General features: G+C 39.6%; 1 long non-coding RNA gene across 1 annotated transcript in view; it reads left to right on the top strand.

The window, feature by feature from the left end:
• The window catches only part of LOC105668516 (uncharacterized), a 48,736-nt gene extending 38,248 nt beyond the window's left edge, over window positions 1–10,488 (top strand). The window contains exons 3-4 of the long non-coding RNA XR_001100120.2: window positions 5,936–6,133; window positions 9,822–10,488. This is a non-coding gene — a long non-coding RNA (uncharacterized lncRNA). The remainder of the gene's footprint in view (window positions 1–5,935; window positions 6,134–9,821) is intronic.
• Window positions 10,489–15,195: the final 4,707 nt, after the last annotated feature.

The raw sequence follows: 15,195 nt of genomic DNA, 5'->3' as shown, positions 1-15,195 counted from the left end.
AATCCTCTTCGGGCCCGTTGCAGACGCGTCGCGCGTGAGAGGGAAGAAATCAATGATTTCGCTTGCTCGCTATCGCAGCCGTATTCCATCACATCTCGATGTCATATTTTTATTACCGTTCCCGTCAGTAAACACATTACAGGTTTCTCACATTAGACGGCGCGCGTAGGAGCGGCGGCAGGCGAGCCGGGAGGAAATCGAAAAGACGGAAGTGGCAAAGTTGCGCGAGTGAAGGATGCCGCACCCACGTGCGCGCGGCCTCCTCTCGAATCGCATCTGTCTTCCCTCGCGTTGCGGACCTCTCGATCATCCGTCGTATTTGCCTCGTCGAGAACTCGGCTCGTTTGACGTCCTTCGAGATGGGAAACCTATAAGCTTCGAGAGTGGCTCTAACGAGAAAAGGGACACCGGAAGGGCGGACGGCGCGGTGCCACGAAAAGTCGTGGAGGTATTAAGACAAATAAATGTCCGAAATTCGGATGTTTATTCGATATAAGAGTATGTATTGTGACAATCTGTTTGATTTACTTCCCACTCTATGACTTTAGTTACTAATTGACTACTAAATAAACTTCATGATATTGATATAACGGCTTCAGTTTTGCATCCAGTGCATTTAGCATTCCGGTTGAAAACGTTATTGTAAATAATTCCATTTTTAACGAATTCTTTACGATCATTCTGCTACATTTGCGATAAAACTGGATCTCTCTCCGGAAACTAACTTACCACGCCGATGACCATGACGTAATTATGTAAATGAGAATACGCGGGAATCCACCCTGTTTGCTATTCAGCGAGCCAACAATGAAGTCTTCTGCATAATACGATAGGAATGGATGGAGGATTCGAATGCGACGGAGACGAATGGGGGAAAAGGGGCACGCATATGCCGATTTACACGATGCACACTGCAACGCTATATCTTGTTGAAGCAGGGAAACTTTTTGGTCGAAACCGCAAGTTGCAATGTAATTTAAAAAATGTATAATAGTTTACTTTATTGAAACATTCAAAAGATAAACGGCACGTAAAGCCAATTGAGTTTTTGCAGTCTAAGCTGTTATCATGAGACAAGAATGTTTCCCATTGCGCTCTTTCATCATGCTATCTTCGGCGAAACGTATAATTACGCGAGTCCTCAATTTACTCGGGCGCGATCGCGAAACACAGCTGTTCTCGGGGCGGGACAATAAATCCACGTGCTCCTGTAATTAATTTCGTATGGATACGTGGAACATTTAATTAATTAAATTTAATGGCTTGTTTTCCAGATATACTTTGTGCTAACGTAGACTTCGTGCGAATAAGACCACGCGAACTTCTATATTCGACGTGCCAGTTTTAATTTAACAAAATTACAGGAAATTCTCGATCTTTCACTATTTTATTGCAAAAGCAATTCTCTCGTGTGAAAAAATATTGTAGATAAATGTTATTTATCGAAGATCTGAAAATAATGCAACGCGGAACGCAAATTGCGTGTATAAAACGTGGGGGCGTCCGCGCGCGTGATTTCACCGCGTTTTCACTTGCAACTGAGCGGGGAACTGCGAAGGCGAGTATCAACGATCGGAGGTGAAAGAGGATAAAAGAGACATGTGCCGCCTGTTGCTGTCAGCCACGTCGCGGTGTAAGTGCCGTGAAAAGGAAAAGACGATATCGTCGGAGGAGAAGACGGCAGGGATGGGAGGATGTTTACGAGAGCGTTATAGCTTCGATCCTTGTCGGTAGTTTATCACGAGCAACTGACTCCGTACTGGATATATCCGTCGCAACGTATAAAGCTACTCCCGCTCGTCTTTCTCGTCGACAGTGTCTCGATATACAAATTATTTCTCTTCCAACGATTTGTCCAAGCGTGAAATATCGCATGAATGAAATCGTAGAAATAAGCTTATATCAAGCACTATTTTTCACGGCAAATGGATTACGTTTAAATGGAACTGGATCGCTTCAATATCTTTGATGTGACGAAAATTCTGAAATTGAAAATATGGATATATTTTGATTGTATCAAAAAAACAGGATATGAGAGAAAATGAGAGAGACTTCGCCGCAAGTCGCCGTAAATAATCCGTTAGACGACGTGAAATCGTTTTTAATGAGCTTCGAAGGCAATGCCGCTTTTTGGAGATTCGGCTCTCTCAGTTCTACCGGATCCCGATAATGGGTTCGGCGCACGCGTGAAACTATTAAAGAGTTTTCCTCCTAGCTACCGAAAAGTCTGAAGGCCCACCCATGCGGCTGATGTATAAATCAAATGGTCGCGGCATGATTTCCACGGTAGAAGGAAGCATCTGTTCAAGGGGTTCATTCTTTTTAATAACTGTCACCGAATGGACCCAAATGTGGACTTTTACATAGTTAATTTGATTTATGCGCGTGGCGACATTTTCTCTAAGTCCAACAAAAGTTTTACAAGAAATCCATCTTAATATGAATATATAGGATATTCCTTCTCTATCATCTGCGCATTAAATTATGAAAGACTTCATAATGAATTTATGTTATATTCTAAGCATGATGAAAATATTAAGTTATCGCCTCTCTAATATTCCGAAATCTTAACGATTTTACGTTACGGAATTATCATATATGTCAAACTGTTATATTTCGCAATTAAAGTTTTTCGAATCTGGATTGTTTATCGAAGATGAAACTTTGCGAAACATGTCACAGGATGTACGCTTCACTAAACAGAAAAAAATTCATTGAAGATCTATCATCTGAAAAACGATAAAAATGACCGAATGCTCTCGGCACACGTGCCGAAAAACGGCTGCAGTTTCGCTGCAAGAAAGGAGAAGAATGACGTAAAAAAAATTTGGTTGAATAATTTAAATCGACTTAGGCGCGACTCCTTTTTTGTGAAAGGTCGAAGGGATATTGGCGGCAGATGCAGTCTGGACTACGCTTCGATGAGCATCTTGCTCTGCTTGCAGTGGACGCGTGCTGTTTTGGATTAATTTTTTTTTTCGCGATCTTCTCTCGCTGCGCTAAAGCGTGTCCGTATGTACCTGATTTTGGTGAATCTGAAAATAGTAAATATAGTTGATTTCTTGAACTTTACATTATATCTGTATTTTATAATTCTTTTACGGTAAAAGCTCTCTCCGTGTAATTTCCATCATTCAATCAAAACGCAAAACAATATTATAGTGTAATCGCGCCTTATCAGAGGAGAACAGATAATTAATTAGAACTCGTTGAGTAAAAATTATTCGAGTTATTGCTATCGATTGCAAAATTATGCTTGCAAGAGTTTGATACAAATAATGATTATAGTTATAATTGTGCAATTAAAAAATTTTAAATTAAAACAGATTTGGTATTAAAAGTTCGTCTGATGAATGGCTAACGGAACGAAATTAAGTTTATGAAGTACGAGTGGGCGTATGGAATTTGCAATAATAATTGCAACTCCGCTACAGTAGCGAGAGAGCGAGCAAAGTTTGAAGTTGATCCAATTACGCTTGGATGACATCGTCTCATCTCTCGACCCTCTTGTAGCTTCCTACGAGAAGAGGCTAATGAAAGAATAAATACTTGATGCTGTGGGCCTAATTATGTCGCGGCTCTCGAGTTAAGGCAGAGGTAACTGCAGAAGATGAATCAGAGAGTCTACATGAGAGGATTTTAGAAAGAAAGTTGTAACGGTGCGCGGCGCGCGATGCGAGGGCGGGATCTAAGATTGGTAGCTTGATCTTGAATAATTGATAACGGTTCCGCGCGTGGGCTTAAAAGCCTTTGACTGCTTAATCTTTCACGTTCAAAAGTGCCGGCGTTGCCGTTTTGCTCTGACTAGATTTTTATAGTAAATCAACATGGAAAAGTTTAAAAAAAATTACTTTTTAAATAGATAAAAAAAAAGATATATATATATATATTTAAATGATTAACCAATTAGTTTTTTAATTCGCGTGTTCTTTGTAAAAAGATCTCAAGATCTCATTTCACGTGTCATCAAACAAATTGGCGCGTCATAGAAAAATATTAGCGGACCGAAATTTGCGTCTTAATTCCGGCAGTGAACCGCAGATCTCTCGACTCCTTTCGTATGATCAAAAGGAATATTAGCCTTTCGTCGAGGATCTAGAGAGGCTAGAGCAATGGCCGCTGAGGCAGAACACGGCCGCCCGGCGCCCTTCATCGTTCCACCATAATTTCCGAGAATGAGATAAGCTACAACATCTCTCCCCGGACCTACGGATGATGCCATGGGGGCTGCAACCCTCTCCCTGACTCAACCCCCTCGGCTCTTTGCGCGCTGGGGTTGTATCTGGGGAGCCTTCGTGCAACTGACCAATGCGCCATTGGCTGGCCGTACTAATCAATAAATCGTTCTGTGCAGCGGCTGAACCAACGTACAGACGCCCTTCGTACTAAACGGGCGACCTTCCGGTTCACCATCGTCGCGTTCGAATGGACGGCCACGGCTGCACTTCTCCATTCTCTTCAACCGGCTCTTTTCTGCAGTTGTTTGCTCCTTAGATGAAAATGGTGACTCGCGATAAAGTCCCATTCTTCGTGCCGTTTCTTCTCAGCTCGATGACAAATGTTGAACTCTTATAAAAGATGTTTTTAATTTCGCGCAATTAAATTCCCCGTAAAAAATCTACATTTTTTTAAAGAACTTGGAAAACTCAAGTACAAAAATATTCAAAAGTGAATATTAATACAGTATTGAATTATTGCGATTTAAACTTCAGAAATCTAAATTCATAACAAAGGAAAGATAATATAATACTCTATTTATTGCTTGTAATTTTAGATCGATTTTTCTCTTGTGTCGCAACGAGAGCAATGTTTGAAATAAGCGCAATTGAATATCGACTGTCGCTGGAAGCAATAATACGTCTATCGATAAGTGAGTATTTACGATGGACTACTCAACCGCGATATTTCGTAGGAACATTATAGTGTCCCTTTCTACGGTTTCTTACGTCTTCATGGAAAGCCCGTGGCCATTGATCGATGGAGACGAAGATGCGAATAAACAAAAGTTCGCACTAGGGAGAGGGTGCTCGCATCATCAGTCATCGGTTTTGTTATGTGTGCTTCTGATGCGGACAGTCGATGTTACATCCTACGGTTCTGTGAAAACCACAAAAAAGAAAAAAAGACGAAAATGGGGCATAACATATACGATCTGGGCGGAACTTTCCTTTTTATTTCCTCGCCTGTGTTGATCAGGGTCTGACATGAGATTGTTGGCTAAATTTACTGCAAATGCGTAAATAAATAAGAGAAATACATTATGCGGAGAGGAAAAAGTTTACTTTATTGAAAGTAATTCTAAATGTTAAAAGAACTTAAAAAATGAAAGATATTGATGCAACAATCTGTGAGGCAGTCACCTGTTAAACTTAAAAATCCACGATAGCGATAATGCGAGCGCGCAACTGCTCGAAATTTTTTGAATAGTTTTGAATCTAATATCCCCGCAGAATCAGCAAGAGGGAGGGTCGCGCGTAAATCCATCAACATCCGCCTTACATATGAGCCTGGCTTGCACAATCGGCTACGTTTTTCGAGAAAGCGAAGGATCAACAATGGATTCCTAGCTACACCCTACCGGGTTAGGTAGAATGATTTTTGAATACGCATAACGATCGTTCATTGTAATCTTCGCTACGGCTTTACGATACCTTCTTTGAAGTTTCCGGAAAATTGCGAGAACATTACGCGATTCGAAATCTCGACGATTGAAAGGAATGAACGGAAAGCGAAGGAGTTTGATAAACATCTCATCGCGATAGAAATCGATCAATTGGTGTCGATAAGAAATGCTTGTTAACATAACTGTTAACATAAATTTTCAAGTGTAGCTTTTAATTTTTACGTGCAAAATATTAACTCTTCTTAGGTCATACTTTTAACTTAGTTTATTTTCTACTCTTTAATTAAATCTTATTATTTTGTGTTATTGCAGGTGCTACAGGAATTTAATTTACCGAGAAATTAAATCGTGTTCTCTGTATTAATTAAGAGAAACAGAAGGATCATCAGCGCCTTTGGACACGAAAGAGAGTAGAGAGAGAGCGAGATAGAGAGAGGAAGAGGGACGAGTTAAATTACTCGTTACTAGAGGCGCGGAAGATGACCCGGGGCGGAACAGTAATCCTATGCTGTAAGTAAATTTCTTCTTCGCCTGTTTTTTCTTTCGACAGTGCTCTCGCTTCCCTCTGGGCATTACACGTTGTTCTACCGAGTCGAAGTTTGTTCCGGCAACTTAAGAAGACATCCAGAAACGCTCTCAGGACCGCGGAGGATGAGATAGGGTCCGGTTGCCCTGGATACGGTCTCGTGTCTTCTTCAGAGTTTACTTATCCGTTTACTATCCTGAATATGAAAGCGTTATCATGCCGGTATTATGAACGCTCGTATTCACGCAAATTTAAGTAACAATTTTACCTCAACTCACGATTTTTTTAACTGACTTTAATCAAAACTTTTCATACAATTAACGCTATTTTTCTTTTGCATACGAATAATACATATAAAATATCAATACAATATGCAAAAAGTGATTTAGTTAATGCGCGTGATGATTACATATATAAATAGTTACATAACCGACTTAACAGGATACGATCTATGCAAATTAAATTGAATACCTAGAAGCCGGAAGCCCGTGACCTACATATACGCATCGAATATCACGCAGCGTTAATTCAGATAACGATCAGAACATTACACTTTTACGATTTCTAGGTGTATTTCTTTCGAGAATAATTAATACAGTTGAAAAAAGAACATGTATATATCTCTGTAAGCTTCTATATGAAAATTTTAAGAGATATATTCATCTCAGTAAAGTTAGAAATTTTTCGTTGAGATATCTAAATTAAAAATAAATAATTAAGTCAACATAGCAGAAGTGTTTCGATTTTTCACAAACAAGATCGTAGTATTAAGTTTGTGCAATATTTTCGAGACTCTCTCTTTATATACGTACAGTTGATTACTATTTTTAAGAAAGGAGCACTCAGGCTGAATTTGATAAGAATTTAATGAAAAAATAACAAAGATAATGACAACGGATGACTTACGCACCCCAGCGAGATCTGTTCGAGATCGCTTATCTCGCTCGGATATTCCGCGTTTATTGAGTTTACGCGCGCGCATCTCGCCAAGGTATTCCCCGCGTTGTACTTAACGTTGTTTAACTTCGTCAAAGATTTAAGTGGTTACACCCGAACTTGGATGTAATGGTACTTTCGACCGGCCTTACTCGTGCGAGGAGGAGCTTCAAGCAGGAATTACGCCTGAGAAAATATCGTTGAACTCAAATTAAAACTTCGTCGGGCAATTGCGGATTGCAGTCCAGCAACTGCACCAGCGATCCTCGTTATGCGCGAAAATTTTCCTCATGATGCACTTCGCGATACGAAGAGCTGCTTATCCTAATTACACTTCAACTTATCTATAAGAATTTGCACGAAGATTTCATCAATTTATATAATTTTCTATTATTAAATACGCAATATCTGAATTTGCATAAAGCTTTTATTAAGTTTTATAATATAATTGATGAATATTTATATATATAAATTTACAAGATTTAATCAATTTTTATATTTACAAGTATTATATGCTTTATTTTAAAATATCAAAACTGGAACAGAAGATTTATCAATAATAATCTGGTTTTTTTTGAATGACATTTCTAAAGGTATTCTAGCGTTTTTTATCGTATATCGAATGTCAAATTATTTGAAAACACAAATTGCGACAGCAGACGGTCTTCGATCTTTCGGTTATTATCCGATCAGATTATAACGTAATGCACAATTTAAAGATAGCTACATCTGTCCAATCTTTCATTCCGAAATTGCTGTATGAACTACAAAAACCACGCTAATCGGTCACTGCGCTAACTTTGGTCCAGTGGGTCAGTGGGCAACGTACTTTTTTTTTTAATACGTACCGTCGCAACCATCGAGATATACGGTGCGGACATTGTGAGTTTCGGGAGCACGCAACTGCGGAGGTCACCGGTTTAACAGCTGCTGAAGGAAAAAGCTTTTATCCACCGCTGACCGGTCAAGATCCCAGGGTTTAGGGTTCCCGGTAAGGGAAGAGAGAGAGAGAGAGGGTCGTGGAGAGAGAACCCCCACATGAGCACATCGGGGGGTGAGAGTTACATGAAGGGTAACGTGAGCGAGATTATCGCACGTGCAATGGCTGACTGACGCCATTGCGGTTGTGTCCTGATGTGTCAATCCTGTGCTATCTGTGCCTGATCTCGGTGAACATAAGACGGCCGGGATCGAACATGGAGTCGAATATTTTGTGATACAATTTGATTGATCGATAAGAATGATAAAAGTCGATACAAATACTTTTTGTGGTCAGATTTTTATAAGAAAGAATTGATTATGCAATAGACATCTCTTTTGAGTATAATATTATTTGATATGAAAAGTATTCTTCGAATCCTCTTTTTAAACATATTCATACGTCAAGATTTTAAATAAAATATTCTGGGGACGACAGAAATAAAAATTGCTATTGTTGAAAGTTGTTAATCTGAATAATTAATTTAAAGAGAACAAGTACTCTTTTTTTCCATTTATTTTATATATTGTAAACATTCATCGACAACTACGCGCGATTGCAACACTCGTAACACGTACGCGACACGCGTCCGAGAAAAATGAAGACATTCCCTCGTAGTTATCCCAGTCTTCCCGTTTCACGTATTTTTAACTTACTTTTTCAATGCCATATCGTATGGATTACTCGTGCCAAGATAATATTTATGGTAATCACAGGGCAAACCCTAGAGAGAAGCTACATGTTCCAAAAGAGATGTGCATTCTCTATGTATAGAATAATCAATGTTATATAACAATTTATTTTATTTTCTTATTGAAATTTTATGAATAATATACCGTATGCAGCGTGACATTATTCTATTTATTAAATTCATATACACAAAATTCATTTATCGTATTAATTATCACTCGAACGCCACGCACTTTGATCGCCGGGTAACAAATACATACGTAAATGATTTCAAAGTGTATGTGTTTGTGCGCGATTTTGGCAATCAATCGTACGATTTAGATATCAAATCCATGGCTGTTTATCATGCAATATATTGAGATGTACATGAAAGGTTAATTACAACGCGATGCGATAACGTTATTTTGAGGTATAATTATCGCGCTGACTCGTACGAAATCGCAAACAATATTTTTTTTGACGAACCGGTGCACGTGTGGGAAATCGTAACGAACTTTCACAAGAAAGAGAGTGTGGGAAAGATCTCTCGATCGTGTGGGCTTTCACGATATGTTGTTCTTAAGCTAGGACTAGGTCTTGATATTGACCACTCGATCCCTTGGTCGCTCGCCGGACTTCCGCCTACAAACGCCATCGTAATTCGGAAGGGCGAGATATTTAGACTGGGAAGAACTCGGCGTCAGATTACATAGAGTTTCGTAACGACAAGCTGCTCGCTACGTTCCCCCACAAATGATTAAATCACACGGATAGAACCGCGATACAACATTGTTGTTTAAGTAATTAAATTACTGTATATACGCTTTTCACATTACACTTTATCATACAATTTTTTTTTTTAGTTTCTGAGGCAAATTACTTGAGATTTCGAAGCAATGCCATATGTTTAGAAATCACTCTTATACTGACTTAAAGAAGATTAATTGTTGTGATTTCAATGAGCGGTGCTTTAGATCGCGTAAGAAAAAATCCCGAGAAAAAGCTAATTACGTATTATAATGAACGCTTAATTGATGTTTCGTCGTGTAAAACAGATTCCCAGCCCGTGCTCTCCCTATCGCTTTCAGGAAGTTCACAACGATCGTCGGGTGATTGACGATCGAAGGGTTACTCCTCCCGACACTTGCGGCACAGAGGACGAATCCAACATGTGATTCCGCTCGTCCGTGAAACCACCTGCGGTCCGAAAATAGATTGTCGCAGAAGCCAGTCATCGACGCAACAGAAACATGTTGAATTATTTATCTAATTTTCGTGTATTTAATCCTCAAATATGCATTTACGAACAAACACGACAATGCTAATTAACGATTAGCAATTAATAAATTAAGGATAATGACGTTCGCATTATTTATCCATCTATATTACGTATCTATAACAGTTGCGAGTGTTATTAATGTTGAATATAAGTATGATGGAAAAAATTGCATGTTAGAGAAAGAAGGTATATAATAGACCTGTGCCCAAAGAGCAAGGAATTCGTCACAAAATCCCATTTTATACTTCGGTATTGGCGCGACAAAGGAGTGCCGACACGGTCCAGTCGTAAAATTACGCGTAGGTGAATTGCCAGCATTCGTGGGCGGCGTCCGACCCTGCGTCATTAGGACCGCATTACGATGACAGTAAGAAGTATTAAGGATCGTGACAATCCCTTCCTGTCCGGCTACTGGAATATACTCGTGATGCCGATAGATTCGCAGGAGCGACAGCCCTGGACGACGAAGGTGGACACGTAATCCGCGATGACGCCACCTTTCTTTCTCAGCAAATCCTTGTTTGGGAAACATGGCATTCTTAAGAGGCAGCCGCATTCACTCCGCTACCGGACTCCGCACATTGTTCTTCCATTATTGTCGGCTGCCGAGGCGTGTACTCCTTACGTCTAATCCTTTAATCTTTGAGAAATGGAGCTGTTTGCAGCAAACAGATCGTGAGATGATCATTATCTACCTCGTCGCGAGAGATGCAAAATCCCAGTCGACAGAGTGTCGGCCCTCTCCAAAGCTGACCGATGTTGGTCTTAGCTACCGGCGTACCCTTTAAGTAATACAACAGACCCGAGACAATTCGATATATAGATATCTAAAAAATCAAAATATATACAATGTATATATAAAATTATTATATTTAGAACTATTAAAACAGTTCTTTTTATTTTAAAATAATATAAAAATTTTTTACTAATAAATATAAAAAATAAATGCGATATTCAAGGTTTTCATATCTAAATAGGACAACAGCTCCGTTAATTTGACGAAAATAAAAACAAGTGCAAAACATGTATGATTTAATCGCTAAAATTCCGCGCTTCGTCTTTCGCTTTCGTCCGAACGGCCTGCCCGATTGTTGCGCGATCGAACAGCGAGCCGTTCGAATATCGAAAAGAATAGAACTTGATCCCAGCTTAGGTCAGCGCGAGTTCCTTAGATCTGTCAATGCGTTTTTACGCAACGCGAAGAAAAACGGGTGAGAAAAAGAAAAGGAGGAATGAGAAGATTCGAGATGGCCGCTCGAGATACCAGCTCCAAATACATTGTGGGCGGAAGGAGTTTCCTCGATTTACCAAAAGGAGCAGTCACCATTGTTACGTCACGATCTTGTATTTCTGCGAGGCCGATTGACGCCGATTGGCCGTCGCGGCGATGCCGATACTAAAAGTAAGACGAGAAGGGTCCGCGGTTTTTCAGGTATGCTCTGGTCCGGTTTTCCCGAAACATCCACTAACCCACCTGGGAAAAAAGTAACCGTGCGCGATATGCATCTCTCGATAGGAACAATGCAATTCGAAAACGCTGCCGCATCTTACTCTGAAAAATTGCCCAAATATCGAATATATTCTGGAATCTGATTTCAATTTTCCCGAACAAATTTAATTATCTAGAAAAGATTCAAGCGGTCGAAATAATTTATGAGAGAATGAAAATAACGGTGCATCAATAATTTAGCTTGCAATCGATGCTTTTAGAAATTGAGGAAATTTTAATTGAACGAAAGTTATTATGTTACGTGAAATAAATGTGGAATAAGAAATAAGTTTGTAAAGATTTTAAGGATTTCTGAACTTGAAAACACACAAAAACTATTTCTTACATAATCGCACTTACTATTCCAATGTAATCCGATACGGGGACCCGCGTAACGTTACCGCGTGCGAACCACAATGAGGAAGGAAAAGTAGAAACGCGCCGCAAAATCAATTTGAATCCACCTGGTACATAAGGGTCCTTAATTTTTTGCGTTTCCCTGGAAACTCGTTTTACACGGGCAAAAAAGAATCTCTCCGGCTTGGCCTCGTCGTAGACGCTGATTACGTTTGACAGCTTCCGCATACATCTTTCAGCCGCACCGTTCTCGAACCCGAAGTGGTCAAGAAATCCGAACGAGTACACGCTACAATAAAATGTGAAATGCGAGTTCTCAAAATATTATCGAAAAGTTATTGTCTCGGTAAATGAGATTAATATCGAAATTGTGCTACCAGCGCACGCGACGGACAATTCATTACCGCCGATGGTTTCGCAAATTATCGTGACCATGGAATCATCGGCTGACATATGGCGCGCGCGTTCCAGAAGCGTGTCGGAGATTGCTTGCGTGTGCGAAAGGAGCTACAAAATGTTCTGTGAAGCGTGACCGATAGTCACTAAAGAAATCGGCGATTCACTCTACTCTATTTTTATTTTTTTTTAATGCTAGTTTTACGCAGAGTGTATTTTAGAGGCAGGAATCACACACCAGCTTCCATTTCTGTTCATTAATTACAATTGCATATCTCGCTAGAAAGCGATAACCGACAGTGCCTTGTGTATTGGATTGTGTATTTATTTGTGCCAAGGTGCTTTGTGTATTAGATCAGTTCGATCGAGCGATTGGGACCACGACGATCATTTGCTACATCGCAAAGCAATAGGAAAAACTCAAACGAACGGTCGACTGAGTCGCATTGGTTGTCGAATGAGATAGAGGACTGTTTGCTCGCACCGAAGAAAAGGAAGTGCAAGCCTTTCGCTCGCCGCGTGTCCAAACATCGGCATTGTACGATGAGAGAGTCGGCGAAGCGTGCACTGATTTGAAAACCAATAGCATCCATCTTTCTGAAAGATCATTCGTACCGTCGCGCAAATCCTGCGACTCCTGCGACTCTTCGCGACCATTCTTTCGCATCCTTTCGTGAGCACGAACGGCGGCCGGGGTTTCGCGGGTCTAAATGAAATTACCGAGTAATCCGGGGACCGGCGACATCAACGGGATTTAAGGGCGGATATTTGGATGCGCGTTCACTTCGTGCTCGGCTTGCTCTCAACGAAGAAGTTCCCTAACAAAATATTCGACTTTTTACAAGTGATTGAGAATTTTGTAAATAAAACGCGAATAATACACATTGCTAGTTTTGAACAAAACTTACGATGAAAACAATTCTAGCATAGAATACGCAAAGTTTTAGTGCAAAGGTTTACTTTGGGATACGTCGATTTTTTTGATAAACGGAAAGATGCTCTTCACGTCATAAATCATCATTACCTCATCATTTATTTCATTTCTTGTGTGTTTCGTTTATCTTTTATAGTACCGACAAAGCATCGTGAAATTCCGTGATTCGGGCTTAAAAAAGTGCATCCTCATAAAACTATGACAGTCTATGACCATCTTTAATGCTTAAAGAATGTGAAAAGTCAGTAACTGACTGGCTGAAAGAAAGGGTGGTAAAAAATCTCACAACAGAAAGCAAAGACATTAAGAAGCTTTCTAGTGTATCAACTTTCTTATATCTCTATAAGAAATACACGATTATCGTCTTACTTAAAAATACACCATAAAAAGACCAACGTCACAAATGCAGCAATCTCGCATTAACGGTATCATAAAGTAAACTAATAAAAATTTCAAAATTTGAAAAGTTGCGTTTATATCCGCTAGAAAAAAAAACATCGATAACTCGTAAGTAGTGAATCAGCATTAAAAATCGAAGAACTACAGCATTTTCTTCTTTCGTTAGAATTGAAAATTAGGGACCAAAGTTTCTTCTAACGTATAATTATTAATAATAATTTTGTATTATAAATTTTTAGCTTTACACAATCTATATTAGACTATATTCTTTGTCTATAGAATGTGGCGCAACCACGTGCATATACAAAAAAAGGGAAAACAGCAAACAAAAGGGCTGTAGCAGAAAAGGAAAATTTATGTACGTCTAACCTTTCCATCTGCGTAGAATTTCGTTCGGCCCATCAGTTTGGCGGTTCCCCAAGATTTAGGCCCAGCGGACAGTTGCAAGGATCGTCGTCTGGGGTCGGCCCGTTTGTCTAATGATCCCCGATTTTGTGGTGATTTAAAGTAAAAGCCTTTAACGTCCGCCGGAGCATCGTAAACGCGATGCGAATCACCCGAATCGATAGATTGTTATCGGGACTGCAATGCTTGAAAGTTAAATGTTTGGTTTTTACAAAAGTAAAATACGCACGTAAAAAAGATCATTATCACCGTACATTCTAACTTATCGTAGAGAATCTTACAATAATTGCAAACAAACTATTATTGGAAAACGAAAATGAAAGAAGAAAAGAAAAAGACGGTAGAAAGGATACACAACATGTACGGGAAAGGAAAGCAAGCGACTCCTAGCGTCCGATCATTTACTATTATACCAGCAGGACATCTCGAGTGTCACTTCATCGAACTTTCAGCGACACAATGTCACTCAGTTCGCTTCTCCTCTTCCCTCATTCTCCTATTTCGCCCTCTTCCCTTTTGCGCACCCTCCTCTTACGCGATCTAGGAACTGCCTTCGTAGAAGACCTCGTAATGGTTTTTATTCAGACAGATCGACTCTTTACATTGACATTTGCATGGGTTAGAATTAATGATTTTTTTTTCTCCTGTAGTATCCATTATTACATTTCGTGTTGACACAACGAAAAATCGATAAGGGATTTTTGTTTGCATCACCGCACCAAGTCAAGTACAAGAATTTTTGAGAGCAGAAAAAGTGTACCAGGTTGTTAAAATACCTCTTTAGGAATGTATTATTTGTTTTTTCACTGCCGTAAAAAATTTAAAAAAGGACGTTTCAACGCACTCTTAAACACGCTGTCATCATTTTTCGTACATAATCAATAACGTTAAAAAATGGAAAGACACTTAAGTGTTCTTTTGAGAGCGCGTTAAAAGATTCAGTTTTCATGCTTTTCTATAAAATTTATATCGCCAAAGAATGCTCATAATACGTAGGCTTCCGAACATAATGACGATCTGTAACATCTATATTGAAGAAACGTCAGAACGCTTAATGCATCGTTCTTTATTGGCGGCAAACTTCAAAAAAAAGGGTTTTGGCGAGAAAATAAGAAATCGTCCGCGGAACAAATTCGCGTAACTAACGTACCGGACCGCACTGCTGGTCATGATCTCGCAAAAGTAACACAATGCCTAGCGCTA

The sequence above is a fragment of the Linepithema humile genome, chromosome 7, assembly GCF_040581485.1.
Source record: "Linepithema humile isolate Giens D197 chromosome 7, Lhum_UNIL_v1.0, whole genome shotgun sequence".
NCBI lineage: Eukaryota > Metazoa > Arthropoda > Insecta > Hymenoptera > Formicidae > Linepithema > Linepithema humile.
Note: the sequence above shows the minus strand (reverse complement) of the source record. Positions and strands in the feature narration are given on the sequence as shown.